The following is a 16,988-nucleotide window of genomic DNA, read 5'->3' as shown; positions in this document are numbered from 1 at the left end:
TGGGTTGGCACCCTGCCTGGGATTGGTTCCTGCCTTGTGCCCTGTGTTGGCTGGGATTGGCTCCAGCAGACCCCCGTGACCCTGTGTTCGGATTCAGTGGGTTGGAAAATGGATGGATATAAATAATGTCTTTGCATCCTATGGACAATTACACTTTAAATTTATTTTCCCATCAACATAATTTTTCCACCATCTCCAAATAAGAAACTTTGCTAAACAAAATCTGCACAATTTTCCTCACCTCCCACCTATTTCTATTCCAGAAGAGATATTGATAAGTCTTGAAGACTCAGTCAACATTTCTGTAATATATAAAACCATTTTAAAGTCCCTTCCATTTAAAGATCCCAAAGTACGAGGTGTGACAATTTAATTCCTGGAATGGCTGTATAGTATCACATGGTTGGGGAGATTGATCAGAAGGGGATAATTGGTCCATCACAAAATCAATCAGCAGGGACAAACAGTCAACCAACAATGCTATTTGGAAATGCTGAAAAGGTTACAGGATTCTGTTATATGGAAAACACCTGAACTGTGATCAGAAAAGTGGATCATCCACCAAGAGAATACCCCAAACCATGATGTTCTCAGTTTCTGCAACTTACTGCCTAAGAAACCAATTACCAAATTGGATCATCCACCCTATTCACCTAAATAGCCATGAAAGAATGAAGATTTTCAGACATTTCTAACAATCCAGCATAACATGCCAAAGGAACTCAAGGGTATTCCAGAAACAGAGTTGCAGGTATGTTTTCAGCCATGACAATGTCATCTAACTAAATGCATAATTGCAAAAAGAGGGTACTTTGAAGGTGAAGGTAGCGGCTACTGCACAGATGCACACGCATTTTTTCTATGGGTTCATAACGGGAATTAAATTGTCACATCATGTACAGTGGGAAAAGGATCTCTTACTCAACATTTCAGAAAAGAAGTGGAAGGCAGCCATGCACAGAATTCAGTCTAGCTCCATATGCGCAAAGCATTTAATTATTCAACTTAATTTTTTTATCGAGCACATCTATGGTGTTTAAAATTGTCCACAATGTTTCCAGGACAAGATCTAACCTGCAAACTTGCAGCCAAGCTCCAGCTTCATTAGACCACATGTTTATGTGTGTACCAAATTAACATCAAAGATTTTAAAATGCCTATTAGACAGCCTTGGTGTCACAATCACCCCTAATTCATTAGCAACTCTGCTTGGTGTACTCCCAGATGGACTTAAAGTGGAGAAGGACAAACAAACTGTAATTGCCTTTATTTCGCTATTAGCAGGTAGACTTATCTTGCTCAACTGGAAGAATCCTAACCCACCTATGTGAAGTCAGTGGGTAACTTACGTTCTAAACTATTTGAAACTGGAAAAAAATCTTATTCTTTCTTAGAGGATCTGTTCAAAACTTTTTAAAAACCTGGCAGGATCTAATCAATAATATTTTAGATGACGCACTTATACTGGGAGGAAAGACTCCTTTCCCTCCATACTACTCTCAAATGATTTACTCTGGCTGTTGGCCTTTTTCTCTTTCTTAGCGGTGGGGGTTGAATTGAATGTAGTTTTGTTAAGTTTGACTTCATTGTATGGAATGTTACATACTTTAAATAAATTCAGTTAAAGATTAAAAAATTCGGAATAGCTGGGAGCAGAGCATGAATAAATGAACGAATAGCACAAGCCCCCCGTTTTCACCTGCGGTATTGGCACCTCCTAGTGTCACTAACACTCCCAACCACCCACAGCTCAGTCCCGCGTCGCTCTTCCAAAAGGCTGCTTGACGAGTTCCGACTCGCTGCACCGTGGGATCCTGGGAAACACGTCGCGACTGGAAAAGAGAGAATTCGCCTACCTGCTTGTAAGGATTGTTTTGCCAGACCCGCTTGTTTTCACCACGCGTATTGACTCTTTCAGAAGACGCCTCAGGGTAACAAATAAGCAGTGCAGTGGGAGCTGCCAAATTAGTGACGGAGTGCATTTTTGGTGGAGTACCTGCAAGTGCCCGGACCTTCACCCCGTGTGAGCTCAGCACGTCGACTTCAGCCTAGCTGCCGATGCGCGCTGCAGTCTCGCCAAGTCCTCGCAAGTTGTCTCTTTAACAAGAGCCTGGCGGAGTCGAGAAAAGGGCAAGCTGAACTTGTAGCTCCTCTAACAGGTTGCTAGTCCGAAATCGTCGAACTTCGCAGCGTTTCTGTCAGGTAATCCTTTTAGTTCAGCCTCAACTTAATTAACCCCATCGCAGAGAAGGTGGATAATAAACACAATGTGAGGGAATGTACTACTAATGTAATTCAGCTTGTATGTGCATTTACATGCCTACAGAATATATTTTAACCTGCTTATGTTTGTTTAGCTGTGTAAATGTTGTAATGTTTAGGACTGTTGTGTTAATGTACTATAGCAGTAAATATGTGCACGCGCTTTGAGCCAGTATTCCGCGAAGAGATACTCAAAAGTAGAATGAATAATTTGAGAGGTGCGCGAAAAACTGGGTGCCTTTTGCTAACGGATTATTTTCGTATTTATGTGAAAGTGCACGTGCTTGACATTGAACTTGGATGTCGACGGGCACGTTTGGATTTGCATAACTGGAATGTCAGCGTCGACAAACACGTTACGAGTACCAGATGATGAAAAGCCGATCGGTGTTAGTTGTGGTTATCGCTGGTTACTTTGGGATTTCACTCCAGGGGATCGTCACTGCACGATATATGCAATTACATTTGGAACGAAGCAAAAGTTTTAAAGTAGCGTTTTAATCGGTGTGTTTCAGTATGGCCTTTTCCACCAAGGGTACCCTGTAGAGTAAAACCTGGGAGTAATGCAGCTCGTCCCTCTTCAGTCGTTTGACGTCCTGTTAAATGAAATCAATTGATTTTAAAGTCAGTTACTATTTGACTGCAATGTTTGACGTAAACGTAATCTATTATCAACCTTTTAGTTTTTGTGAAAGACACATGGCTCATTCAACCCCACATTTACTACTTTGACCATTTAAAAGAACTTGGCCGTTTGAATTTAGACTTGTTTCAGATATCAGATCACATTTGTATTGGTTTAAATATCACAAGACTAATATTTACTTCTCAATTTCGGCGACGATGTTACGTCTGATGACACTGCAGTTACTGAAACATGATTAATTCTTTTTTCTGTCTGTCAGTCAGACGCTTACCGCTTTCTGGAAAGTGGGGTGCTTTAGAATGAAGGAGCTACAGATTAGTTATTTAATCAGCAACGCCTTACGGATTAATCGTTAAAACCAAAGCATACATATCACACTGAACAACAAGTCAGTTAGGATTTGGAGTTACTTGCAGTAGGACAGTAGTTAATTTTCTGGGGTAATTTAACTTCTAACCTTCTGATTGGAGGAAACAAAAAAGCCGGAAGCCATTGGCTTCAATTCACTTGAAGAATACCACTTTAAGTTGGATTAGCCAAGGTGGAATGTTTATTGTAAACTACTGAAGTTTAGTACATAGTGAATTGTCCGATTTTTACAAAAGTTAAAAGAAATTATTATGCACCACCAAATCTTATATATACAGAAGATTACACTGACCGATCATCAGTAGGTTAGTTATGTGACTCCAGATTTCAGAGGCGGGTCACCGTTTTCATTCCTTCTAACATTAAACATACTCCTTACGGAGCTAGTGCTACTATTTGACTGCTGTTGATTACTTATCAGGCTTCATGAAGTCTCAAGATTTCCTGTTTTCTTAGTTTGATGCCCTTATTTGGTAGAATATTCATTCACCGAGTGTATTTACTGTACATGTGCTTCAGTGGTTTTTTTTTTATTTTGATTTGTTATAGTTTGTTAATACCCAAGGGGAAATTGCCTTTTTGCATGACCTTTAATAACAAAGTTATTGTCAGAAAGTCAGTTTCAAAAATGCCATGTATACTCTTATTCTGGCTAGAGAAACTGGATTATTAGACTCTGAGAATTTGGGTTAACACATGGATTTCTCTGCGAGTAACATAGGTTATGTGGTCATGTAAACCCATAACCAGGTTGCAGTAAAGGTTTTGTAGTCTTGTGCATGTTTGCTGCACCCCGTTAGCCTGTGCCTTCACACATATATCCAACAGCCATGGGTTGAAAATGGTGAAAGCTTCCACAATGATCAATTTCCTGATGCAAAAGCTCGGGTAATTGGATTATTCCTTTACCAGGTTGAAATAATTTGTCTCGGTATTTCAGAAATGATTAAACTCCTGTTGATAAGTGCAACAGCACAAGGCTCCATACCTGTTTATGGACTCGCAGTGGCCATTGATCATGTTTAATTTGTTTTTTTTTTTGTACATTTTTCTGACATTGGAGTTACTTTTTGAAGGAAGACTCCATAGGTAGACATGTGCTTGTAAGCAGGTGTTTTTAAGAAACCAGGTTTCTTCCTTAAATAATAAGTTTGAGTATTTTTTGAGTCAAAGATATTTCTTCACAATACTAATATGCAGAATTGTGTTCCAAAGTACAGTGTTTTCTTTAAACTAAAAAAAAAAAAAAAAAAACTTTAATGGAACTTTTCCATTATCGTGATGCAAATCATTGGGGCCTCGGTTTCGGGGTCCACTAAGTTGTACTTGTGGTTCACTTTGAAGTGTATGAAGTCATCCTGGGCAAGCTGGGCTGTTGGAATAAATTATTGATCGGGGCTTTATGTACAGTACTCGCAAATCTTTCGGCTTAACGTATCCGAGGAGCGGTCAACAACTTCGACGAGGAAGCAGTCTTTTGTCTGCCAACAAATACCTCCAAATAGCCATTACTATGGCAAAACCCTCCCAGAGTTATGTTTCTATCACATGAACAAATTTTCGTTGATTTCAACGCATAGTCCCTCACCTCCAATTTGTGTCCTCTCACGACGAGTGACGTCCCACGCACAAACTTCTGTCGGATGGTGACACTTGTGCGGCACGTTTTCCTGGAACACCTTCACTTTACTTGGTCCGAGAAATATAATTTCATAGGGTGGTTTCGGGGACAATGCCTTTCTTTAGGAAGAATGCCTGTGTCCTGAAGAAAGGACACAGATGTCTCCTCGCTGGTTGGTAGTTCCCAAAGTTTCATTGTTCCAGGGTACACTACACTATCAAAGAGAACGTGAAAAGATTAGTGGCAAGGAATTAACTGTCAACGTGGTGTACTAAGCATGTGTGACTCGCAGTGGAAGATAATGGGGGTGGTGGCCCCACCAATTTGTGTCAGGGCCACACTGATTTGCGTTATGATAATACAAAAAATGTTGTACATTGAAATTCACAGGGCATGGGTACAGCTGGGAAAAAAAGCCTTAAAACTTAACAAATACATCCACTTTAAAGCAGAAAAATGTTTTTTATGTAGAAAATATGCCTTTTGTATATACAAGGCATCCTTGTGATAACAAAACGAAAGTAGAAATTATTTTATCCCAGATTCTTGGAACTGTTTTTCTTGTTGTAGCAGTACATTCCCTTTACACTTGTCTGGATACAGCCTTTGTCATGAATGGAGTTATTACAACCTGACAAGCTCTCAGCGCCAAACTGTATTCTGCTTATGCTACTTTTGCCTCTGCAATTCTGTTTTTTAATAACTGCTAGATGCACTCTCATATCATGAATATTTTTTTGTAGATGGCACCTCATTTTTGACCATTATGTTTGGAGTGAAAAGAGCACATAAGAGTTTCATTGTACTTTGTACAAATAACAATTAATTTGTAAACATATGGGGAGAACAAGAAAAACTAATGCAGACCCTGGCACTATGAGGCAGGAATGACAGTTGAGGGTGAAATAAGCTTCCATATAGTGAAAGAATATAAGTGACTGTAAATGTGCCCGATGACGTTATTACTGATTAGTTGTCTACAGAACAGAGTCCATAATTTACATCAGGGCATCAACATTCAACATCAATATCAACACTTGGTGTTGACTTCAGGAGGTGATTCGACACCCCTGGGCCTGAAAGATGCCGTGGAAGGAGTCAAACATGACGGTAAATCGCACAGCATCCTTTCAAAATTGCAGAATCCATCCATCCATCCATTTTCCAACCCGCTGAATCCGAACACAGGGTCACGGGGGTCTGCTGGAGCCAATCCCAGCCAACACAGGACACAAGGCAGGAACCAATCCCAGGCAGAGTGCCAACCCACCGCAGGACACACACAAACACACCCACACACCAAGCACACATTAGGGCCAATTTTAGAATCGCCAATCCACCTAACCTGCATGTCTTTGGACTGTTGGAGGAAACCGGAGCGCCCGGAGGAAACCCACGCAGACACGGGGAGAACATGCAAACTCCACGCAGGGAGGACCCGGGAAGCAAACCCAGGTCCCCAGGTCTCCCAACTGCAAGGCAGTAGCGCTACCCACTGCGCCACCATGCCGCCCAAAATTGCAGAATCTCGCAATATACGTAATTCGGCTTTTATACTTTCTTAAAACAACATGGAAATATGCTCGCAACTTCAAGACGCAGGTAAATAAACATTTTTGGCTTGAAATATTGACTTTTTTGTAAGTTTTAAGGCTTTTATTTTCCAGCTGTACCCATGCCCCACATAGTCCAAGTGTAAAACACTAGTGTGGACAATATATATTTTTTAATTTATAGAAAACTCTGGACTTTGGAACACAATTTTGCATGACAAATGCATATATACCATCTTTGTGAAGAAATAACTTTGACTTGAAAAATACCAAGCGTATCCATTAACCTGGTTACCAACCTTCTCTCAGTTTTGTGTGTGCATGTAAATGTACTTACTGATAAGGAATCACTTACATGCTGATTGAATGGCCCAGATATCTATCCATGCATGCCAGTATTTCAGATCTGTTCAAACTCTTAAGCTTTATTTTTACCAAGTGATGTGCTCCCATTGTACATTTATTAGTTGTAATCAGTGTATTCCCACTGAAAAGAGATTAAAACCACCTGGACATTCCACACAGCGCCAAATGTGAGCAACAAATCTTCTTAGCCAAACGACTAGTCTGTAAGCTTTGGAGATCTGAAAGATTTTGATCAGCATGTCAACTGGTGACAACCTCATAGCTCAAATGCATGCTGTCATGTGTGGAAGTTCTGTTTTAGACTGTCTAGAGACCTCTGCCTTTCCTGGGGGTGGGAATACAATGGAAAATTACTTTTAGTAACAAATTAGAAATAGTTTTAATTGTAAGAGAGTAAGCATGTTTTTTGTTTTTCTCAGGAATAATATCCCATGACACAATTATACAGAGGAATTGGATATTTAAGCACTTTAAGCAGCACATTTAGTTCCGTTTCTTTATTGTAAAATAAAATTAGGTTTGTTACTTTTGGGCATTTCAAAGCTTAATGCATATTACAGCTTTCCTCTGGGTAGGAGAGTGAGCTTTACAACACAGTGAGCAGCTTTTAGCCACTCTGTTTATACAGGCTTTGTTCTAAGGGTTAAGGACACTTGCTGTGTTCATGTGCTAAAAAGTTTCCCAGTGGGAAGTTTCTTGTGAATGCCTTTTGAAGTGGTAGCTGTCAGTGGGAAAAATCATAGAAAACAGTGCTACTTGAATATAGAGTTATGGTGTGATGATGACCTCTCACCTTATTTCAGTTTATATGATAAGAAAAAATATGCGGGTCAGCCGGAAATTACATTTTTTTTAAATATGTTTGGATTGATTTGGTACACATTAAAATGTAGTTAGGTTGCTTTTTACTTTTATGTAGAAAGTGGAGCTTATCTTTAATTGGAGTTTGCGTAGACCAAGTAGCATATTAACAGTGAGGTGAGATGTAGTGTCTCTGAAAATTCCCACAGTATTTGAACATAGCTACAGTACTAGCATCAAATGTTGTGTGTCAGGAGTCCTGCCTTTTCATCACAAGATAAAACTACAAAGATAAGGAACAGATGGTCTTTACTGTAGTTGCAACATAATCACAGAAAGCTAAGAGCAATAATTAACAGAGGGGGATTTAACAGCCAAGGGATTCATTTAGTTTAATGCTAGATAAAAAGAGATTGCAACTATAAAACAAGCATGAGAATCAGTGCATTGGTAATTTTCTAATATTTAATACATTCCTGTTATATGAAAGATATTCATTATGTTCCATGAAGCTGTATTTGTCATTTGAGGGCTATATATTACTTTAAAAAAAGCTGTCATCTCTCATCCTAACTGTAACTACTTTCTGATTTTCAAAAATAAAATTTTTTTTTTTTTTTTTAAAGAGTGAGTAATAATAGAAATGTTTGTGTTTTGTATATTTATTTAGCTGATACTTTTGTCCATCATGACTTATGAAAAACAAATACATCCATTCAATTCTTGAAGTAGTTTATCCAGTTTGAGACAATGGAGAACTAAATAGAATGAGGCAAGTGGCAGGAACCAACTCTGAATAGGACCTCACTCACAACTACAAACACACTTAAATTGATTCATTCAGGGTCATTTTATGTTTGCCAGAAAGTGTAATAGAGCTTTGAACTATGTGTATTAGGAAACCTGAAACAAATCCATGCAAACACAAAAAGATTATGCAAACTACACACAGGCAGTATTTCATCCAGAAGCACAAGTCTGGTGTAAGCGTCATGAGGCAGCAGCAGTATATGCTAGGCCATCTTAGAAACTGTAGCTGTTTCCGTATTTCTAGAATGTGGCCACTGACTGGTTTAGTGGCTTGCTTTGGTTTACAAAATGAAATACAGTAGCTGCAAAAATTATCCTGCCTTAGCTTGCCACACACTGTGTGTCTTTGGAAATTATAAAATGGAGGCACATTTGACTTCAAAAATCATAAGTATGATCTGCTATAAGCAAGAATACATTCATTTTAAGAGTAAAATAAAGCTCTTTATTGACTATTTTGGAAGTACATATTTAGGCACTGTAGTGAAGTGAGCCACTACTACCCAAATCCATAGTAAAGCATGAGACACTGTCATTAATTTGTAGTTTGTGAAAGATCTACCCTTTGTGAGAGAATTTGCATCTGTTGCAAATTTGAATTGCAAATACATTTGCCTAATGCTTTTTGAAAAGGCTGTAGTTTTGACCTTGCTTTACTTTTATCCCAAATAAAAAAGGCCAGTTAAAAAAAGACAAAAGATCTGCAACTTTATTTGATTACAATAGTTTCTGAGATAGAAAAAGGGAACCTTTAAGAGTCATGTTTCACATTAAACTGTTGAATTTTGTTTAATTGTTTTAGAGTTTTCTGAGTTGTAGTGGATCCTTCCTTAAATAAAAAAGATCTTTTTTTACTCAAATTTCCATTTCAAGTTGAAACAAAGCCACTTAATTGACATTTTTTGTATGATAAATGATATGTGGGAATTTAAGGTGAGTTTGAACTAAGCAAACAAAATGTGTTTAATCTTTTTTTTGCCCAGTATGCAAGTGAAGTGTTTTGTTTGCCATGGTTATTCACAACCAAAAAAAGACATTTTTGTTCATTATTCTCAACTGCTTTTGAAGTTTTTTTAGAATAATTTATGGGTGCGACTTTGATCTTTCAATTTTTCAGATTAGAGATTATAGATCATGTATGTTATTACATCTGACATTGTATGCCCAGATTAAATGTGTATACAGTGGTGTGAAAAACTATTTGCCCCCTTCCTGATTTCTTATTCTTTTCCATGTTTGTCACACAAAATGTTTCTGATGATCAAACACATTTAACCATTAGTCAAATATAACACAAGTAAACACAAAATGCAGTTTTTAAATGATGGTTTTTATTATTTAGGGAGAAAAAAAATCCAAACCTACATGGCCCTGTGTGAAAAAGTAATTGCCCCCTTGTTAAAAAAATAACCTAACTGTGGTGTATCACACCTGAGTTCAATTTCCGTAGCCACCCCCAGGCCTGATTACTGCCACACCTGTTTCAATCAAGAAATCACTTAAATAGGAGCTGCCTGACACAGAGAAGTAGACCAAAAGCACCTCAAAAGCTAGACATCATGCCAAGATCCAAAGAAATTCAGGAACAAATGAGAACAGAAGTAATTGAGATCTATCAGTCTGGTAAAGGTTATAAAGCCATTTCTAAAGCTTTGGGACTCCAGCGAACCACAGTGAGAGCCATTATCCACAAATGGCAAAAACATGGAACAGTGGTGAACCTTCCCAAGAGTGGCCGGCCGACCAAAATTACCCCAAGAGCGCAGAGACGACTCATCCGAGAGGTCACAAAAGACCCCAGGACAACGTCTAAAGAACTGCAGGCCTCACTTGACTCAATTAAGGTCAGTGTTCACGACTCCACCATAAGAAAGAGACTGGGCAAAAACGGCCTGCATGGCAGATTTCCAAGACGCAAACCACTGTTAAGCAAAAAGAACATTAGGGCTCGTCTCAATTTTGCTAAGAAACATCTCAATGATTGCCAAGACTTTTGGGAAAATACCTTGTGGACTGATGAGTCAAAAGTTGAACTTTTTGGAAGGCAAATGTCCCGTTACATCTGGCGTAAAAGGAACACAGCATTTCAGAAAAAGAACATCATACCAACAGTAAAATATGGTGGTGGTAGTGTGATGGTCTGGGGTTGTTTTGCTGCTTCAGGACCTGGAAGGCTTGCTGTGATAGATGGAACCATGAATTCTACTGTCTACCAAAAAATCCTGAAGGAGAATGTCCGGCCATCTGTTCGTCAACTCAAGCTGAAGTGATCTTGGGTGCTGCAACAGGACAATGACCCAAAACACACCAGCAAATCCACCTCTGAATGGCTGAAGAAAAACAAAATGAAGACTTTGGAGTGGCCTAGTCAAAGTCCTGACCTGAATCCAATTGAGATGCTATGGCATGACCTTAAAAAGGCGGTTCATGCTAGAAAACCCTCAAATAAAGCTGAATTACAACAATTTTGCAAAGATGAGTGGGCCAAAATTCCTCCAGAGCGCTGTAAAAGACTCATTGCAAGTTATCGCAAACGCTTGATTGCAGTTATTGCTGCTAAGGGTGGCCCAACCAGTTATTAGGTTCAGGGGGCAATTACTTTTTCACACAGGGCCATGTAGGTTTGGATTTTTTTTTCTCCCTAAATAATAAAAACCACCATTTACAAACTGCATTTTGTGTTTACTTGTGTTATATTTGACTAATGGTTAAATGTGTTTGATGATCAGAAACATTTTGTGTGACAAACATGCAAAAGAATAAGAAATCAGGAAGGGGGCAAATAGTTTTTCACACCACTGTATGTATTAATGTTCAGATATTACTAGATGCTGCAAAATCTAGTTAGTTTGCAACTTTATTTCATGAATGGCAGACAAGTCCTTCCACCAAGCTTTTTTTTTTTTCTTTCAAATTTCTTTGATACTGTGTGTTTAACTGAGAATGAATTGGTTACATGTATGTACTGTATATGTATGTGTATATGTTACAAACAAGGTGCTTTAGAACTGTTAATCCTAAAGCAAACTGTTTAATCTATCTTTGGCCGCAACTTTATAGAAATATTACTAAGCTGAAGGAGTAAGAAGTGGTGTCCCGCTTACAAGTTACAGCCATTACACAGGTAAATGTTTCTTTGGCAGACTTGGTGCCATAGTTTTTGAAATTTAACTGGTATTCTTTCATCTATGAAGGAATATTTGCATTGACCTTCAGACACTTTATTGTTCTGAAACAATGATCCACTTTCCTGCACAAGAAGAAGAAAACTTCAGTTATGAAAATGAATGATCAATTTGCATACTCACTTTTGTCCTTCACAACATCTGACTATATGTTCATGTTATCTTTATATGCAATTATTCTGTATGACCTGGAAGGCATTTTATATCTGAAATGCACAGACTTTGATGTCTTCAGTCATTGTCATGGTAGTGTTTATTTGTTTTATACAGCTAGGTGGCATTGTAAAACAGCTGTGGTGCTTTGTCTTGTCTGAGGGATAGAAATACTATCTTTATCTTTTTCCTTTGGTTTTATGGGAAAGCACTGTAAATTTCAAATATCTGTTGTTTCTGCTATCAATTTATTTTAGCTGGGACATGGTGTATTTCTATTGCTGGCATTTGAAATGTTCCAACACCTAGGAGGTACTCTGTTCTATGGTATACCACTGTACCTTTTATATTGCTTGTAGATGTAGATATGTGTGCTTAAATCTGTTTAAAGCTGGTATGGTGCAGTACTTTTCTTATACTACTTTATATTTGTAAATTTCTATAAGCGTTCTTTGTGTTCTGATAAGAATACCCTGAACAATAAGAATGTACTGTAGTTTTCAATTTTGAGTATTAACGGTCTTACAATTGGGTGGCGATATTTCTTACACAGTGTACACTTTTTTGACTTCCTCATAATTGAACAGGGTTACTTAACTCAACTGTGATGTCTGTCACTTTCCTTCAGCTAACAGGCAGTGTACCCTTCTGTGTGTTAGCCTTTGTATTTGCTTGGGCTTCACTGCAGGTTTAGTCTTGTACAGAACTTGCTCTGTTTCTCTTAGCTTGCACAAAGGAGGTAAAATTAAAATCCATAGTGGGTGATTTGTTTTTATCATTCCGAGTAGAAACAATATACTGTACTTTTTTATAGCAGTGCACATTCAGGGTTTCTTCTGGAATCACAGAAGTCTCAGTTTTATTTCACAGACAATAACAATTGAAATGTAGTACCTTGTTTAAAGTTGTTCTTGAGAAGGAATTTTCTGGGTTCGTGTTACCCTCCTTCTTTTTAACCCTTTTTAGCCATAATATGCTTTTGAGATAATGTCTTCCATTTGTAAGTTTTTCAGATCTTGTATTCCTATATCAGGATTGCCCAAAATATATTTCTATTCATGCAGCATTTACTTAGAGCAAAATATTTAATTTAATTTAATGGAGAGGCTGGTTTGGCAATGTGTGTCTTCATAAACCCCCATGTACATGGCTAAAATTGTGTAAAATATTTTATCTCTACTACTTTTCATCTATACGAAAATAGCTTGAAGTTGCACTTCCTGGCTTAGGAAGAAGAATGTGCATAGATCTGTGAATGTGAGTGTGAGCAAAAGGAAATGTACATCTGGCAGTAGAGTAATCCCTTAATCTGAATGTGAGCGAGAGACCTCTGACAAAGCTGAGAATCCCACTCAACCATAGTTACCCCTTCACTGAATATGATTTATTAGTGATGATGTATCAGAAACTGCATTACACCAGCTTAACCCATCACTATGGCTGGCTGAGAGGAATTACTGAAGCGTTTTTGCTTTCCTTGATGCTTTTTATTTGTATTTCCAAATGATCTTTCTGACTGGACAGATCATTTTTCAATCCACAGGGCTTTGTGGTGGTGTTTTTTTCTTCTTCTTTTTTTAATATCTCTTCAAAATGTGATAGTCTGTGACTACATGGAGTGGCCTCTACACAAAATAATTCATTAAATGTTGGTCTGCTGTATGTATACCTTTTGTACTACATAATACATTGCTAGAGTATATATCAACTTCTGGGTGGATTCTTTTTCTTCTTCTTTCAGCTGCTCCTGTTAGGGGTTGCCACAGTGGACCATCTTTATCCATATCATCCTGTCTTCTGCATCTTGCTCTGTTATACCCATCACTTACGTGTCCTCTCTCACCAAATCCTTACACCTTCTCTTAGGCCTTCCTCTTGGCTGACAGCTCCATCCTTAACATCCTTCTCCCAATATACCCAGCATCTCTCCTCTGCACATGTCCAAACCAACAAAATCTCGCCTCCGACTTTGTCTATTTCTGGGTGAATTGATAACCTGAAATACTAGGTAGTATTTGGTCATGTGACACAAACTGAGGTATTTTTGTAACATAAATTAAGGCACCTAAGATTAAATGAAATGAAGTATACCTTCCTGTAAACAAAATTCAACTTCACGTTTATGGTCTTGTGTATGTAACCCATAAAATCCATTTCATAGTTGAGGGGGTCTAGGGTTTTGTCTCAGCAGCATTTGGCGCAAGGCAGGAAACTTTACAGGGTGTTATTAACTCACAGGGACAGTTTAAAATTGCTAGTTAAACTTTCCAGTATGTCTTTATGGACATGAGAGGAAAAATGCAGTAGCTGAGCAGAGCCTGAAATTCATCCATCCATCCATCCATTGTCTCCCGCTTATCCGAGGTCGGGTCGCGGGGGCAGCAGCTTGAGCAGAGATGCCCAGACTTCCCTCTCCCTGGCCACTTCTTCTAGCTCTTCCGGGAGAATCCCAAGGCGTTCCCAGGCCAGTCGAGAGACATAGTCCCTCCAGCGTGTCCTGGGTCTTCCCCAGGGCCTCCTCCCGGTTAGACGTGCCCGGAACACCTCACCAGGGAGGCGTCCAGGAGGCATCCTGATCAGATGCCCGAGCCACCTCATCTGACTCCTCTCGATGCGGAGGAGCAGCGGCTCTACTCTGAGCCCCTCCCGGATGACTGAGCTTTTCACCCTATCTTTAAGGGAAAGCCCAGACACCCTGCGGAGGAAACTCATTTCAGCCGCTTGTATTCGCGATCTCGTTCTTTCGGTCACTACCCATAGCTCATGACCATAGGTGAGGGTAGGAACATAGATCGACTGGTAAATTGAGAGCTTCGCCTTGCGGCTCAGCTCCTTTTTCACCACGACAGACCGATGCAGCGCCCGCATTACTGCGGATGCCGCACCGATCCGCCTGTCGATCTCACGCTCCATTCTTCCCTCACTCGTGAACAAGACCCCGAGATACTTGAACTCCTCCACTTGGGGCAGGATCTCGCTACCAACCCTGAGAGGGCACTCCACCCTTTTCCGGCTGAGGACCATGGTCTCGGATTTGGAGGTGCTGATTCTCATCCCAGCCGCTTCACACTCGGCTGCGAACCGATCCAGAGAGAGCTGAAGATCATGGCCTGATGAAGCAAACAGGACAACATCATCTGCAAAAAGCAGTGACCCAATCCTGAGCCCACCAAACCGGACCCTCTCAACGCCCTGGCTGCGCTTAGAAATTCTGTCCATAAAAGTTATGAACAGAATCGGTGACAAAGGGCAGCCCTGGCGGAGTCCAACTCTCACTGGAAATGGGTTCGACTTACTGCCGGCAATGCGGACCAAGCTCTGGCACCGATCGTACAGGGACTGAACAGCCCTTATCAGGGGGGCCGGTACCCCATACTCTCGGAGTACCCCCCACAGGATTCCCCGAGGGACACGGTCGAATGCCTTTTCCAAGTCCACAAAACACATGTAGACTGGTTGGGCAAACTCCCATGCACCCTCCAGGACCCTGCTAAGGGTATAGAGCTGGTCCACTATTCCGCGACCAGGACGAAAACCACACTGTTCCTCCTGAATCCGAGGCTCGACTATCCGACGGACCCTCCTCTCCAGGACCCCTGAATAGACTTTTCCAGGGAGGCTGAGGAGTGTGATCCCTCTGTAGTTGGAACACACCCTCCGATCCCCCTTCTTAAAGAGGGGGACCACCACCCCGGTCTGCCAATCCAGAGGCACTGTCCCTGATGTCCATGCGATGTTGCAGAGGCGTGTCAGCCAAGACAGTCCTACAACATCCAGAGCCTTGAGGAACTCCGGGCGTATCTCATCCACCCCTGGGGCCCTGCCACCAAGGAGTTTTTTGACCACCTCGGTGACCTCAGTCCCAGAGATGGGGGAGCCCACCTCTGAATCCCCAGGCTCTGCTTCCTCATTGGAAGGCATGTTAATGGGATTGAGGAGGTCTTCGAAGTATTCCCCCCACTGACCCACAACGTCCCGAGTCGAGGTCAGCAGCGCACCATCCCCACCATATACAGTGTTGACACTGCACTGCTTCCCCTTCCTGAGACGCCGGATGGTGGACCAGAATCTCCTCGAAGCCGTCCGAAAGTCGTTCTCCATGGCCTCCCCAAACTCCTCAGCCTGAAATTCAGTGTGGGACAAATTAGTAATCCTTACAAATTAAAATTTTTAATTTGCAAATTTCCCACACGTTTATTTGGAAAACAATCTCTCATGCATCTTGCATCAGTATTCAACATTTTTTCTTAAATTACTATTTTATAATTGTGCCTAATTTGTTACTTAAGATTTTTTTTTTTCTTTTTCATTGTTTATTTTAAACTTGTATGCATAGTATGCCACCTTCCTGTTGCACATGCTCTTGACTAAAAAGTTTAGCTGAGGAATTTGGTGGGTGTATTTATAGAAAGCAAACCATTGAACGAGTTAAATGAAATGGGTTGCTTCCTATAAATACACTAACTTCTGTAACCAGCTGTTTGCCACTTCTTACCATCATTTCCGTTCATCAGGTTTGACATTGGACAGGTTATATTTTGGTAATGCCCATTGTTGTTTTTCCCTAACCATTTTCCTTGATATCTGCTTTGTACAAGTAAAGCTCCTTCCTTTTTTACAGCTATACATGTGTACTCATTCCCTGCATTTTCCCCTTTCCACTAAGTGCCTTTACAAGGTGGTGTTTTTTGCTCTTTTTATTACATTTGTGGTTTGCTTGTAGTTGTGTAGAATGAATCCTTATTAACTCAGGTCAGTTTGTGTTTATAGTCTTATTTTCAGATGTTTATATTTTAAGTGCTTGCAGTTTTGTTATATAAGGCTGTATTTAAGGTAATTGATATATTTGTCTTTTCTTTTATTTACATTTATATACTAATATATATCCATGTTTGCCAGCTGTCATTGATATCTGTATGTACCATCTCCTTTGTATGCATTTCTTTACCCAATGTCTGGAGGTTGTATACTTTTTTTATCCTCACTGGCTTGCCTTGGCTCTGAAGAAGAGAAGATTTCCCAAAATGTGTCAGCCGGATTGCTCAGCCAGCATGTGCAAGCTAACTGAAAATTATGCCCCGACAGTGTGATTTTTCCTTTAAGGCTTTATGCATATGGGTGTTGCCCCATTTGCCTTTGTAGGCCTGGAAAATATAACCGTTGTACTTTTCAATTACTGTAGTATTTTTGTATATTTGCACATTGATTGATACATTTGTTTT

At 40.0% G+C, this 16,988-nt stretch overlaps 1 protein-coding gene across 1 annotated transcript in view; it reads left to right on the top strand.

Annotated features, from left to right (window-relative positions):
* The first annotated feature begins 1,787 nt into the window (after nucleotides 1-1,787).
* plxnb3 (plexin B3) overlaps nucleotides 1,788-16,988 on the top strand; it is a 249,749-nt gene continuing 234,548 nt past the window's right edge. Inside the window, exon 1 of the mRNA XM_051933522.1 lies at nucleotides 1,788-2,202. The gene's annotated coding sequence lies outside the window, so the exon portion shown is untranslated. The remainder of the gene's footprint in view (nucleotides 2,203-16,988) is intronic.

The sequence above is a fragment of the Erpetoichthys calabaricus genome, chromosome 11 (genome assembly GCF_900747795.2).
Source record: "Erpetoichthys calabaricus chromosome 11, fErpCal1.3, whole genome shotgun sequence".
Taxonomy (NCBI): Eukaryota; Metazoa; Chordata; class Cladistia; order Polypteriformes; family Polypteridae; genus Erpetoichthys; species Erpetoichthys calabaricus.
This window is presented reverse-complemented; position numbering and strand designations above follow the sequence as displayed.